Source organism: Stomoxys calcitrans, chromosome 5 (genome assembly GCF_963082655.1).
Source record: "Stomoxys calcitrans chromosome 5, idStoCalc2.1, whole genome shotgun sequence".
Taxonomy (NCBI): Eukaryota; Metazoa; Arthropoda; class Insecta; order Diptera; family Muscidae; genus Stomoxys; species Stomoxys calcitrans.
Genome location: NC_081556.1, coordinates 140,970,889 through 140,987,016, shown reverse-complemented (window position 1 = coordinate 140,987,016; position 16,128 = coordinate 140,970,889). Strand labels below are relative to the sequence as shown.

The 16,128-nt window shown below is 34.1% G+C and overlaps 1 protein-coding gene across 3 annotated transcripts in view; it reads right to left on the bottom strand.

Moving 5' to 3' along the window:
* The window catches only part of LOC106080742 (beclin-1-like protein A), a 91,589-nt gene extending 75,614 nt beyond the window's left edge, over positions 1-15,975 (bottom strand). Inside the window, exon 1 of one of the 3 annotated variants that reach the window (XM_059369208.1) lies at positions 15,065-15,975. The gene's annotated coding sequence lies outside the window, so the exon portion shown is untranslated. Of the gene's footprint in view, positions 1-2,039; positions 2,165-15,064 lie in introns of those variants that run through there. The other 2 variants (XM_059369210.1, XM_059369209.1) reach the window with 2 other exon arrangements.
* Between the last annotated feature and the right edge of the window lie 153 nt (positions 15,976-16,128).

Here is a 16,128-nt window from a genome sequence, read left to right as displayed (position 1 = left end):
TTAGGGTATTTAAATGATTTGCAAAATTTATGGTTGAATGAATGAATAAAATATGTTGGTTTGGGAGTGTTTATAATTGTATTGGTACGTCTTTACTGCTTCGCGTCATCGCAAGCCCTGAACTGTGGTGGTTGATTGACGCATGTTGCAATTGGTGCCATTTGGTACCAAGAGGTCTGACATTTGTAATGTATGTATGTACAACTAGGAAATATATGATGGGTGACTAAATGATCTATTCAAAATTCGTACATTTTGGTACCCAAATTGGTACGATTTGGTACTTTCTTTAAAGATATAGCTAGAGGGCTGAAATTTGGCATGCAGGTACAACTAGGAAAAATAAGATGGGTGACTATGATCTTTTTACAATTCGTACATTTTGGTACCAATATTGGTATCATTTGATACTTTCTGTGCAGATGGAGCTAGAGGTTTGCATTTGGCATGTAGGTAAAACTAATAAATATATGATGGACCACTAAATGAACATTTTGGTACCAAAATTGTTACCATTTTGTACTTTCTATGCAGATAAAGCTTGAGGTCTGAACTTTCACATGTAGGTACAACTAAGAAATATGTGATGGGTGGCTAAATGATATATTCACCACTCCCACATTTTAGTACCGAAATTGATACCATTGGGTACTTTCTTCATAGAGGGAGCTAGAAGTCTTAAATTTGTCAGGCAGGTACAACAAAGAAAACAATTCTCTAGAAAAAAATTAGTCAGAAATTTTTCCAAAATTTTTAATAAATTTTTTTCATACGCATAAAACACTTTTTTGGTCCAAGGACTAACGCTGTTGATATTTCATTTGATATGAACTTTTAAGTCTGAAGTCCGATCTGAACAATATTTAGTATAAAGTGTTCTATTTGACGACCCAAAACGCGTCTTCAAATCATCATCAAAATCGGTCCAGATATGACTCCATGTATAACTTTCGTCAGATATGGCCTTTTTAGGTTGTAATAGCCACAATTTCCCTTTACAAAATTTTAATATGACAAAGAAATTTTCCCTAAATAAAGAATTCCTAAGATATTTTCTATAAAAAAGTAGATTAAAAATTAATTTATTTGACGGAAATCCTTTATAGAACTGTCGAATAAACATTTTTAAGGCTTCATTAAGTTTTGTGAATAAGGACGAAAATTTCTAAGACATTTCTTCCAAAACAAATTTCTATAAAATTTTCTCTCAAAAACGCATTCTCTAAAGATTTTTATGAAGAAAAGATTTCTAAGAAATTTTCCATATAGAATAAAAATATTTACATATTTCCTTTCAATGAAATTTTCTCCAAAGAATAAATTACTCAGAAATTTTTCCAAAATTTCTAAGAAATTCAAGCAAAATGAAAGTTTCTCTAGAGGCAAAATTTCAAAAATATTTCCTTAAAGAAAAAATTTTAACTATTATGCACCACTTAGCAATTTGCAGAAGAAAATGTTTGGAAGCAAACAAAAAACCACTGGTATATCCAAAAGACACTATCCTTCCCTCTAGATTTCCCCCTACAAATGGTTCATTAAGAAGACAAGCATGCAACACATGTTATTATGACATGTTTTTAACGCATTACTCATGCAAATATATGATGGTTGGCCAAACAGGCCGATATGTAGCTGGCTGACTGACTGATTGGTGGGTCAGTTGGCCAGTTGCTATTTGGTTTGTTTGTCCATTGGCTTTAATTACGCATTCCCGTTTTGTATGCGTGAGGGTAGACACTTTTGAATTAAGCGGGCCACTGTTAACTTAGCACAAGTTAGGTAGCAAGCAGCATTCTTCTATGATTTCTAAGCACGTTCTTAGTTTTTGTTTTTGTAGTCTTGGTTTTTTCTTTCTTACTTTTGTGGGTTTGGTTAATCGTAAATTATTCACACTACTTTTACCGTAATGAAAACACAATGACGGAATGACATTTTGTGTTTGTAGTCATTTTGTTCTTCACTTAACCCAGTCATGTCTTTAAGACCTTGCTTTTGCTTTTCCTTTTCTTAGATGTAAGGTTCACTTACAACTTTACCTTGAGCTACTCAATAAAATTTAATTCAAACATAAAATGACCGTTACACGAACGCACTCTATTTGAGAAATTAGACCGTCATTAGACTGTTGCTTGTTGTGTAGCGCTTTTACTTGTTATCCTTGCTAAGGAAACGGAAGTTGAAACCGAACTGAAGTCTAGGCCAACAACAAAGCATTCCTTTAGTGGTTTCTTAAGCAACGGCCTAACAGTTGGTGACATGTGAATACCGTGGGGGTGTAGTGATTCGGCGCCAAGCAAACAGCTGTTTAATGGAGAACTCAATTGTGCTCTCTCTCTCCCTCTCTCTCTCTCTCGTATTTGTTTTTTTTTATTTTACCGTTCTCTTGTTTGGTTTCGCCTCAACCAAGCGAAATCGGAGCATGTGTCATAATATACAAAGAATAGCAAGCACAACAACATGATTGGTGGCAAAGACAAATTGAATGATTAAGGGAAATTAAAAGTATAAACAAAAAATTAACAAATATGTAAGTCAAAGCAAATACAAAACTCATGTTAATGAAATTTTCTTTGAAGACAAAACTTTAGACAAATTTTATCAAAATTTAAAGATAATTTCTTTAAGGAAAAATTTTAAAAATAGTTTTGCTGAGTCAACCTTTGTAAGAAATTTTCTACTAACAAAATTTTTAAGAAATCTTCACTAAAGCCAATAAAAACAAATTTTCAATAAAAAAAAATTTCTAATAAAAAATCTCAAATGACAAACTTTCTAAAAAAAATTTCTCTGAAAAATTTCTATGGAATTTATTTTGAAGACAACATATTAATAAAATTTTTTTGTTAAATCAAAATTTTCTCCAAAAACAAAATTTTTATGAATTTTTCTCTAAAGACAAAATTTCTATGAAATTTTTCTATGAAATTTTCTCTAAAGACAAAATTTCTATGAAATTTTCCCTTAAGACAAAATTTCTATGAAATTTTCTCTAAAGACAAAATTTCTATGAAGTTTTCTCTAAAGACAAAATTTCTATGAAATTTTCTCTAAAGACAAAATTTCTATGAAATTTTCTCTAAAGACAAAATTTCTATGAAATTTTCTCTAAAGACAAAATTTCTATGAAATTTCTCTAAAGACAAAATTTCTATGAAATTTTCTCTAAAGACAAAATTTCTATGAAATTTTCTCTAAAGACAAAATTTCTATGAAATTTTCTCTAAAGACAAAATTTCTATGAAATTTTCTCTAAAGACAAAATTTCTATGAAATTTTCTCTAAAGACAAAATTTCTATGAAATTTTCTCTAAAGACAAAATTTCTATGAAATTTTCTCTAAAGACAAAATTTCTATGAAATTTTCTCTAAAGACAAAATTTCTATGAAATTTTCTCTAAAGACAAAATTTCTATGAAATTTTCTCTAAAGACAAAATTTCTATGAAATTTTCTCTAAAGACAAAATTTCTATGAAATTTTCTCTAAAGACAAAATTTCTATGAAATTTTCTCTAAAGACAAAATTTCTATGAAATTTTCTCTAAAGACAAAATTTCTATGAAATTTTCTCTAAAGACAAAATTTCTATGAAATCTTCTATAAAGACAAAATTTCTATGAAATTTTCTATAAAGACAAAATTTCTATGAAATTTTCTATAAAGACAAAATTTCTATGAAGTTTTCTATAAAGACAAAATTTCTATGAAATTTTCTCTAAAGACAAAATTTCTATGAAATCTTCTATAAAGACAAAATTTCTATGAAATTTTCTATAAAGACAAAATTTCTATGAAATTTTCTATAAAGACAAAATTTCTATGAAGTTTTCTCTAAAACAAAATTTCTATGAAATTTTCTCTAAAGACAAAATTTCTATGAAATTTTCTCTAAAGACAAAATTTCTATGCAATTTTCTCTAAAGACAAAATTTCTATGAAATTTTCTCTAAAGACAACATTTCTATGAAATTTTCTCTAAAGACAAAATTTTTATGAAATTTTCTCTAAAGACAAAATTTCTATGAAATTTTCTCTAAAGACAAAATTTCTATGAAATTTTCTCTAAAGACAAAATTTCTACGAAATTTTCTCTAAAGACAAAATTTCTATGAAATTTTCTCTAAAGACAAAATTTCTATGAAATTTTCTCTAAAGACAAAATTTCTATGAAATTTTCTCTAAAGACGAAATTTCTATGAAATTTTCTCTAAAGACAAAATTTCTGTGAAATTTTCCCTAAAGACAAAATGTCTATGAAATTTTCTCTAAAGACAAAATTTCTATGAAATTTTCTCTAAGGGCCAAAATGCGATAAGTTTTTTTTTTAAGAGACAGCATTATTAAGGAAATGGTAGCACCGCTTCGCCTACCATTTCCTCAATAAGACGCGGCTACAGAGTGTGGATATTGATTTTGCATCCATCCCTTAACCCTCCGGTGGCTGAGAAGGTCCCTGTGGACTGTTTTTAAGGTCTTGTTCATAGATGTCTAAAAAATACAAAATAAAACCAAATTGCGATGAGTTTTTCTTTAAAGATACACCATTATTGAGGAAATGGTAGACGAAACAGCATACAGCTACAGAGTTTGAATGTTGATTTTTTATCTGCCACTTAACACTACGGCGGGTGAGAAGGTCACTGGGGACTTTTTTCAAGGTTACTGGGGACCATGTACACAAATTTTAAAATTGCGTTTTCCAATTCCATACAAAAAGTACAAGATCCCTGTGGACCTTGTACTTCGGATCCGGCATCGGATGACTCTACTGTCGGAGGATTAACATCAGAAAAAGTAAATCTCTTCCCACGACTATTCAAAATAGTCTTGACTTTGCTACTTTGCGGCATATGAAAAAAAACGGCTAATCTAGCTGCTTTTATTCATATTGTGATGGAATTTTGGCCAGAGGGGTTAGATACAGGGTGGCTGATGAAAGCCGCTACCAAAAAAAAATGTAATAACTTTTTTTCTATTTAATAATAATAATTTAATAATTAATTTAATTAATTAATTAATTAATTTAATTAATAATAATTTAATAATTAATTTAATAATTTAATTTAACATGAATAAAAGAAAAATGTATTCCATACACCGAAAAAAAAATGTAGCAATATTCATCATTGTAGCAATATTCATCAGCCACCCTGTATGTGTCTCCTGTTCGTCTATTCAACTTTCCACCATATTTCAATGAACACACTTCACAATAGTTACAACATTTCTAGAGTTGTGCACCAGAGAACTGGAAGAGACCTAAAATTTTGAACTCAAAAGCAACTTTGGCCAAAGCAACTGTCTTTATCGCATGCCACATAAAAACAAAGTTATCTAGAAACACACGCACAAATACAATAGAGTGAAAATGCGCAAAAGTTTTAGTTCAGTGGACATATGAACACCACTCAGATGAGTGCCATATGAAGCCAAACCAAGCAGACCAATGAGACATCAAGTTTTGTTGAGCGCCAAAGATATACTTCGTTTTTTTGCACTTGCATTTTTATTTCTGGATCAGAAGGGAATTTTTGCCAGTAGCGCAAGTGCTGCCTGTCTCTATCTGTTCAAAAGCGACAGACTTACTTCCACTTTTTTCTTTACCCAAGGCATTACGAAGCAAGCAAATTTATTTCAACTCTCATAACTTTGAACGGTAGCTGTGTGTGTGTGTCTTCTATTCAGTTACGATCAATGTTAGCCAGCAATCATTTTATTCTCATCAGCAAAAACACTTACTCAACGAATTTAAAGGAGTATTTTATGTTTTGAGTCGAAAGCGTAAACAAACGATTGCTAGTATAAGGTGTGATCTTGTCATTCGCTGCATGTCTACCATGTGCACTTATTTTTAAGGCGGCTTGATGCTGTTCTCTGTTGTGCACACGACGAAAAAAAAACTATTAAAAAAAATAGCGTGTGAGAACGGGCTAGCGACATCGTGTGCAAAATGTCAAATCCCCAGGTTATCCGGACGCCTTTTGATAGGCCCCTAAAGTTGATCACTTCGGTATTTCGAAAATTTATTGGGGCTGCTAAATCTTTGTTTGTTGTCCGCTTGTGGTCTACAATATGTCTTGTTTCGATGACTTTTCGACTTTTATTTTTTTTTTGCAATTTTTACCGTTTTACCGAGACCTGCTTCGACAAATGAAATGAAATTTACAACCACTTTGCCGCAAAGTGTCCACATCTGATAATTTAGTTAAAAGTTATTCTGTTTCAAAGTCAAAAATGTTAAAAAGTGTATTTTTTGCATTTTTTAGCACCACAGCTCTAAGCAGGCGCGTCATTGGCGCCGTTAAAAAGCCAATGGCCAACCTGTTCCTGCGGCGAACGGTCCTTTGGCCCGGAACGAGCTTGCTCACCTGCAGAAGCTTGACGAGGATCGACACCTCCACATGAAAATGTGGCTACAACAACAACCATTCCAAATTTTCAAAGAGATATCTCTACCCGTTCATAAACGGCATATATTGGGTTGCCCAAAAAGTAATTGCGGATTTTTTAAAAGAATGTAAATGCATTTTTAATAAAACTTAGAATGAACTTTAATCAAATATACTTTTTTACACTTTTTTTCTAAAGCAAGCTAAAAGTAACATCTGATAACTGACAGAAGAAAGAATGCAATTACAGAGTCACAAGCTGTGAAAAAATTTGTCAACGCCGACTTTATGAAAAATCCGCAATTACTTTTTGGGCAACCCAATATTTTACCAGTTTTTTCGGTTCTATCTCACTGTGCGAGGGAACTTTTACTTACAAACAATAGATGAAGACATAACATACTGTTAAAACAACAACCACCCAACAACACCCTCTATGAATATTGTTGAAACAACAACAAGCTAACAACACCCACTATGAGTTTTTAATATTGTCTCTCTTGTTTTCAGCGTTTTACGTAATTGAAAATTATTTAGAAATAATTACCGTTATGTCGATTAACCCAACAAAAATGCACCAAACATAAAATTTTTTTAAAAGGTTAGGTCTTAGGCGCAACTCCAAGTAACCTACCCCAACCCATCGATAAACTTCATAACTGTGATCGTTTGACGCATTTTCTCTTATTCTCAAAAATCTTTTAAAAGTTTTGATCTTACCCTCACATAAAGATTACATACCCTAAGCCTTCAACTAACGTCAGCGTCAATTGTTTTACAAGCATTTCATATGGGGCTCTCATGCCGCTGGGTTCTGACGCTAGCGTCAGCGGTTTTTATTTCCCATATGAAATATATGTAAACAAATTGGCATTGTCCCTTAACACTTTAATTGGGTTTAGACTCAAATTCTTCCTCTTCTGAGCGCCCCTTCTATTTTGAGCCCCATAGCATGCTTTGCTAACATATTTCTCGAGTGTAATATTGATATTTGCCTTTCATCCTTGGACATATCTGACATCAGCAACAACAAAACATGCATGCGAATGGGTATCACTTTAAGTGAGAGCCAATTTCATACACCTGTGACTTTTGAAAGACGCCTCCAAAGGGCGATAAAAATAGCGCAACATAGACGCGGCTAACGAAAATACTGAAATGTTTAGTCATATATATATTCGAGCCACCTGTCTACCATCTCTCTGCCTTCCTTCCAGCCCCTTGGCAAACTTTTCCACTACTTGTGTCTGTCTGCCTGTCTGTTTGTCGGTCTATGGGTTTGTGCAAAATCAAATGTGAAAGTTTTTCAAAAGTTTCATTCAGTTTATGCACACTTTGCCAACTCATACAGAGAAAAAACAAAAATAAAAAAAATAATTTTTGCAAAAATTTGCAAGAAAATACAATAAACGCTTACCGCCGCCCGCCAAATGACGACTGATGAACAAACGAAAAACGTGAGTGAGTTCGATTACAAGGCGAAATATTTGTGTAAAAGAGAACAGCTAACAATGGAAAAAAGATAACAAAAAAGTTTTGCCTTTGTTGGTAATTCTTTTTTTGGCCACGTTTTAGTGTTTTGGTTTTAAGTTTTGCGTGTGAATTTGTTTGCCGCTGCCGTTGCCACATGAAACATTGGCTAGTAGGCCGGTGTGCCTATCACACCCATGGGGCGGGAGGAGACCGTCAATGGCAAGAACCCCTGCCGGTGTAACTGAAAGCGGGAAATGTGGAATTAGTTTAGCGTAAGGCAAATATGACACACTTACCCATGGTTTTTGTGAATATTTGGAAATGAATAGCAAGAAAATCAAAACACCAAATTGTTAGAGCTTCAAAAAGTTTGCTGATAAGGCAAAAACCCCAAGTTATGAGTGACCTACTTTAATACTCCTAACTTAAATCACACAATTTGGGATTTAATATGGAAATGAAAATTTCCCACGAACATCCTATAAAGGAAATGCAGGCCGACATCTGTCCTAACAAAGAGTGGTGTTCGATTTATGTTTTAGCTTGATGATAAAGGAGCTCTTTTTTATATCGGGTCTTCATAGTTTTTAGATGAGAGACACCTTTTCATAGAAAAGTTTTATAAGTTTGTTCAAGGCCTTAAAAATGTTTGATGTTTTCGCTAGTCTTTGAACCCAATTTTAATTTTCAGAGGTCGATGTGCTAACCTATGCGCCCTCTTGGTCCATCGGCTTAAGGAGAATCAATGTAAGAAGCTTTCGCTTTCGTATGGTCTAATCTAAAAAATCAATCGACTTCGAATCTGCGGGGCCATTGCGATAAGTGGTGCCAAGCGTGCGTGGTGTCAAGAGTCCATTGCTAGCACTAAAGAAATAAATTTGCTTCCGGCAACATATAAGGGTCGACCTTGGAATCATTGAGAGTTTTATCTTCTAAGTAATGTAGGTTTTTTTCTATTGATCCCAGATGTTTAAATGTGGTCATCGATTTGTCTTTAGGTGAATGTATCACCCATAATCATAAAAGATAAAGGGTGATTTTTTTGAGGTTAGGATTTTCATGCATTAGTATTTGACAGATCACGTGGGATTTCAGACATGGTGTCAAAGAGAAAGATGCTCAGTATGCTTTGACATTTCATCATGAATAGACTTACTAACGAGCAACGCTTGCAAATCATTGAATTTTATTACCAAAATCAGTGTTCGGTTCGAAATGTGTTCATTCACCGTAACGTTGCGTCCAACAGCATCTTTGAAAAAATACGGTCCAATGATTCCACCAGCGTACAAACCACACCAAACAGTGCATTTTTCGGGATGCATGGGCAGTTCTTGAACGGCTTCTGGTTGCTCTTCACTCCAAATGCGGCAATTTTGCTTATTTACGTAGCCATTCAACCAGAAATGAGCCTCATCGCTGAACAAAATTTGTCAAAATTTGAACACATTTCGAACCGAACACTGATTTTGGTAATAAAATTCAATGATTTGCAAGCGTTGCTCGTTAGTAAGTCTATTCATGATGAAATGTCAAAGCATACTGAGCATCTTTCTCTTTGACACCATGTCTGAAATCCCACGTGATCTGTCAAATACTAATGCATGAAAATCCTAACCTCAAAAAAATCACCCTTTACATGTACAATAGCAAAAAATCGTCATAAAATGTGATGATCTTAATGTGTATGGCTACTTTGGACCGGAAAATATTACTCATCCACTTAAGATGGTCCAATGATTATGATGACAAGATCGCGAATAATAAAATCGCAAGTGTGTACAATAAGTATTCGTACTTTAGCGTGTCAGGCAAAACTTTCGTTCTTCCTAATAGAATTTTTAATTGGTTAAGTTGATGAGTAAAATATCCAATAAATAATAATAATTCTGACAAAATTTTTATCTTTTGATTCAGGCAAAGAAAAATTCTAATCTAAAATTCTATATGATCATTCCATGAAGTATGTATGTTCTGATGGATATTTAAACTTCAAAGTAATGACTAATAATTACGAAAGCTCAATTCTTGCACATTGAAGGACTGCATCAGCCGAATTTAAGGAAGAGTGATTTATGTGACATCAACACATTGTCGTGTAACGCTATGTTGTTGTAATTGCAAGACGAAAAACACCACAAACTACACCTAAAGATGTATTGACTACCGTGGATAAACCGTATGGTAGATAAGCAGTACGACGAATAAATCTCAGGGCTAATAAACCGTGTGGATAATAAACTACAAGGAAGGTATGGTGAATGATCCTATTGGTGAATGATTCGATTGGTGAATAATCCGCATGGTGAACAATAAACATGGTGAATAAGTCGCATAGTGAATAAACAACATGGCGAATAAACCGCATGGTGGATAATCCGCATGGTGTATAAACCGCATGGTAAGTAAACCACATGGTGGATAAACCGCATGGTGCATAAATCCCATGATGAATAAACCGCTTGGTGAATAGGCGATATAGTGAATAAACCAAAATGTGAATAAACTGCATGGTGTATAAACAGCATGGCGAATAAATCGCAGGATGAATCAACCGTATGGTGAATAAACCGCATGACGAATAAACCGCATGGTATAAAAATCGCATGGTAAATAAACAACATGGTGAATAAACCGCATAGTGAATAAACCGCGTGGTGTATAAATCGCATGGTGTATAAACCGAATGGTGAATAAGCCACATGATGAATAGACTGCATGGTAAATAAACTGCATGGTGTATAAATCGCATGGTAAATAAACCACATGGTAAATAAACCACATGGTAAATAAACCACATGGTAAATAAACCACATGGTAAATAAACTACATGGTAAATAAACCGCATGGTGAATTGACTGCATGGCGAACAAACAGCATGCCAAATAAATCGCATGGTGAATAAACCATATGGTGAATAACCCACATGGTGACTAAACTGCATGGTGAAAAAACTGCATGGTGAATAAACTGCATTTTGTACAAATCGCATGGTGAATAAACCTTATAGTTAATAAACAGCATGGGGAACAAACCACATGGTGAATAAGCCACATGGTGACTAAACTGGATGGTGAATAAACCGCATGGTGTATAGATCGCATGGTGAACTAACCGTATGCTTAATAAACAGAATGGTGAATAAACCACATGATAATTAATCGCATGGTGAATAAACTGCATAACGAATAAATCGTTTAGTGAATGAACCGCATGGCGAATAAATCGCGTAGTGAATGAACAGCATAGTGAATGAACAGCATGGTGAATAAATTGGATGGTAAATAAATCGCATGGTAAATAATCCACTTGGTGACTAAGCCACATGGTGAATAAACAGCATGGCGAATAAATCGCTAGGTGAACGAACCGCATGGTGAATAAACTGCTAGTCTAATAAATCGCATGGCGAATAGGCTCCATGATGAAAAAGCCACACGGTGTATTAAAGGAATGGTGAAAAAATCCCATGGTGAATAAACCGGAGGGCACCGTGGTGCAGAGGTTAGCATGTCCACATATGACGCCGAACGCCTGGGCTCAAATCCCAGCGTGAACATCAACAACATTTTCGCCGGTGGTTATCCCCTTACTAATGCTGGCTACATTTGTAAAGTATCCTGCCATTTTAAAACTTCGTTCGGACTCGGCATAAAAAAGGAGATCCCTTGTCATTGAGCTTAAACTTTAATCGGACTGCACTCATGAGTGCAGTATCCTTTCATGAGTGCAGTCGTCTCTCATATGTGAGAGGAGTATCCCCTCATGAGTGCAGTATCCCTTCATGAGTGCAGTCCGATTAAAGTTTAAGTTGGTGGAAAATTTAGTAGTAGAATAAACCGCGTGGTGAATTAACCTTCATTACAGGCAGAACAATATGAAGATATGTCTTATGCATTCATATTTTGGTTTGGGCGAATTACAAATACAAGGCAACTCAGCAAGGTAACGATTGCATTTCCAAAATTTTTATTAAAAAAAGCCTGATTTCGGAGTATGTAAGACGATTTCAGATTTACAATCCCATAGGAAGTCAAGAACAAAATTTTGGCCTCCAAATTTTGGGAAAGGTAGATGGAGGGGACAACCCCAATCCAGAACACTCCATAGCAAATACAGTTGCAGAGATATATGTCTACATACCTTAACAAAATAGCAGTTACGTAAACTGACAGTATTGTAGTTGGGATAAAAATTTAATCTTAAAGTTTTAAATAATTATAATAATTGGAACCATGGTAAACAATTTTAACAACAAAAGTCATTTGTCATAAAAACTTTCTCGTACAAACATTTCATTGGGAGTTAAGCATGTATTTGATATCCGGCGAAATAACTGAGGGGCCGTACCACCCCTAAAAACAAACCCCAAACAGGAATTATTTACCGACCATGGGTAACAGGTTCAAATAAAAACTAATTGAATCAATTAATTTTTTTAATTAAATACCTACATTTGTATCCCATATTAACTTTTTAATTGAAAAAATTGCGTTACATGTCCTTCTTCTGCCGAGGTAGAAAATCTATGCTCATAATCAGATTTCCGAGAATATTTCTAAACTATGTACCTACATATTTGCCTTGAGACTGTGGCAAGCATTCGTCATACACTATGCACTTGTATGTGTGCATTTAAAATACCTCTACGCTAAAAATTAAAAAGAAAAAATCCCACTATGCCTATGGCGTGTTAAAAATTCATCAAACATAAGTCAAAACATCACGAAAATCTCAGCTAGTCCCTAAAGTAGTCATAAAACTCCCTTGTTTTTTATGTTCGGGAGTTGTAAACAACTCAATCTAATAATCTATTTATACCTATTTGGTTACACCGACAATTCCCCGAAAGTTTTAGGCTGATTTTCTATTTCTGTCTCCGGTGAACTGTCAAAATTATAATGATCATCACCATCGAAACATCTCATTCGTAAGAAATTCGAGAACAGAAATGTAAACAAACTGTTACAAAAAACACACACAGCATATCCCACACCAACTCACACAACTTTAGCCCATATACAGCACAGCCACATATAGCATGGCAAACCAACGAAATGCAATGAGGAGAAAAAGAGGTGGTACAATAAATTGAGGTGTGCTCTCAACGAGTTGATAATGTGTGAGAGGTGAGGTGGGGGCAAACAAAACAACAACAAAAACAAAAACAAAGCAGAGTGAGCAGCCCGTCATTCGATTAAAAACAAAAACGTACCAACAACAGTGTCGCGGCACAAACATGAAAAACCAGACACGGCAACTACAAACATTGGAAAGGGGGGGTTGGGGGCGGAGAGAGAGCGAAGCCAAGAATGCAAGAATGAGAATGGTGAGCAAACAAACATATGATGATAGTATTTTGTGTTTTCTTTAGCTTGCAGAAAAAAATATTGCGCGGAATTATAAAGAAATATGCATAAAAAGTAGGAGATAGATAAGCAAAAGATAAAATTATTGCTAACAAAATAGGTTAAGATAATTAAAATAGCAAAAAAAGCAATTCGCTGCGATGGAGAAAATGTAGAGCGACCACTTAGTATTTTGCTCGTTTATACTCTTACTGCTAAAGCCGCTAAATGCTAATTAGGGTTGTCCAAAGAGAAATTTCGAGAATAAAATCGCAGGATGATAAAAAGTAAATTTATTTTGTTTTTTTTAAATTCAATGAATCAATTACGTAAAGGAAAATTTCCTTAAAATTTCATTGTAGTATGCTTTTCGAAAATCAAAAAACAAATCCCCATTTCCTCGCCCAAATGAAATAGTGCGGAATATGGACAAAAAATATCGACCGTTTTTTAGAACATTTTTTTCTTCTGGGCGCTTCTATAAAAAGATAAAAAAGCGCATAAATTTGGGTTCTAAATTCAGTTTTCACAGTGGAACTTTATATAAAAAATAGTAAAAACAATCTGTGAAAACATATTTATTTATGGTACCTACTAAGTTCTTCACTGGTGGAAATTTGAATTTGGAGGACATGATAAAAACTTAATTTTTTAGCGTTTGTGTTCATTGGCTTTTAAATAAATTGCAATTGTGAGCAAATAAATCTCTTCCACTTTTTTATACTAACACTACGCAAACAAGATTTACCAAAATAAACCCTGGTAAAAAAACATATTATGGGGCTGCGTACAGGACTTTTTATTGAAAATACGCCTTTTTGGGTATTCTTATAATAAGGGTAGAAATGTTTTGTGAAAACTTTCCACAATAAACGTAACACTTACCTTTAAAGCGAAACATTTTTTGAAAATACAAAAAGGGGTTTTTATGATTTTTTTCCACAATATGGTCTCCATTTCTAAAAGCAGGACTCTTCCTAACCAAGGGATGCAATTTTTTACTTTTGTCATATTTGTGTTCTGTGCAAAATGTGTTAGACCCCAAAGGCCTAAGTCCAAAACGGGTCCCATATTTTTGCAAATGCAATTTTGCCCATGCACAATCCATTAAAAAACACGGGCGAACTTTTCACATATCAATTTCATTCGTCCGATTTAAAAAAAAAAACATAATTTTTTTATTCTTTGGGGCTTGGGCCTGGAGCCCCCAAACGGGCCTTCGCCTTATATAGCGAAATGGTGCCGAATATAGGCAATATGGTCCTCAAATTAAAGGCATTTTTGCGTAGAATACAAATATGACAAAAAAAGAAGGATTTTCGTTTATAGTTATTTTTTCAAGCAGGGCAGCATCGGAATTGACATTTATGACTTTCTCCACCATATTCGTATTTTACCCAAAATTTTCTTTAATTTGAGGAACATATTTATATATTCCGTACATTTTCACTTCAAAAGGGAGTAGGCCCGAGCTCGAAAAATTGGGTTCAAAATTCTTAAGACCCCATTCTTCCCGGGTCAAAATTTTGGACATTTTATTGCAAATTCGTAATTTACTAATCAATACCTTTCATTTGATTCCCATATTGCCTAGGTTGGACTGCATCTACAAGGGGGGTTTTTGGCCCATATGGGGTCCAAGGGCCCGATCCCCAAAAACTGACTTCATATTCGGGTTCCTAAGGTCAAAATTAGGGGGGTATGCAAAAAATGTTTTTTTTTTTTCGAACTACCCCGTAAAATACAGTTTTGCCCAAACATTACTTGTTCTTAAGATTCCCACGGTGAAGCAATTCTCTAACGACATCCCTATTACCTACATACTAACTCACACATTAAAGTTGGGTCGTTACCTTGTTTTTGTAGATGGTGAGAGCGCGCTATACCGATTGAACGCAGCAGAAAAGAATGAATAGCAGTAGACTTGGTCACTTTTTCCGATGTTTCTTTTTTACTTTGATTTATTTTTATGTAATATAAGAGCACTTTAGATGATTAATTTATTGTAATAGGTATATTATTTTGTATATTTTGAGATTTTGATGTTACTTTACAAACAAAAACACTTTGTCGAAATTAAAAATGAACACGATACAGATCCTCGTGAGGGGGATTGCAGCAGAAGAAACACTCACAGACTCTTTTATTATCGATTTCACAAAATGATCATTTGCAGAAATGGATTTTTAAACTTTGCTTCTCAACAACAACAATGTAAACTTTTTAGAAATTTTTAATTTTCTTTACTTTTTAATTATTCATAAGGCACAGCACAGCACAGCACTGATGGTTTTTGCGTTTTGTACAAGTTGTATGCAAAGCAATAATTAAAACAACAACTACGAAGACGACGTTTTAGCTGCTGTTTCGTTGCTTACTAATAGAAAGGTATGTTGTATGCACACTCACACAGAAATAAAACGAAATGAAACCCAAGAATTATAATAACCAACAACACACCAAAAAAAGAGGAGATTTGAGACGTGTTGATTCCTTGGATGTTGGTTATTATTTTTTGTTTTAATTTTTTACTGTTTTTATAGCCGAAATTCACTTGTAATTTTGTTAATAACAAAAGTAGAATGAAGGAACGAGTAGAGTAGTTGGTACCCGTCGGACTGATTGGTTTAGTTTATTTATTTGTACGACCAACGAAACAAACTAATAAGAGGAGATAAGCGAAAAAGCCACGAAATGAACCTTCGGTAGTTTGGTGTGTGGAACAACAACAACAACCCAACTGAAACTAAAATGAAACGCAACAACTGATTGTTTGCGGCGAATTCACAATGACTACTGGCACTGGTAGTAGAAAGTAATTGGTATAAGCTGTCAAATTGTGCCAAAATATATTCATTCTAGTACGATCAGCTATTTAGCTTGAGTATTAGAAGATTTATCGTACAACAAATGTAAA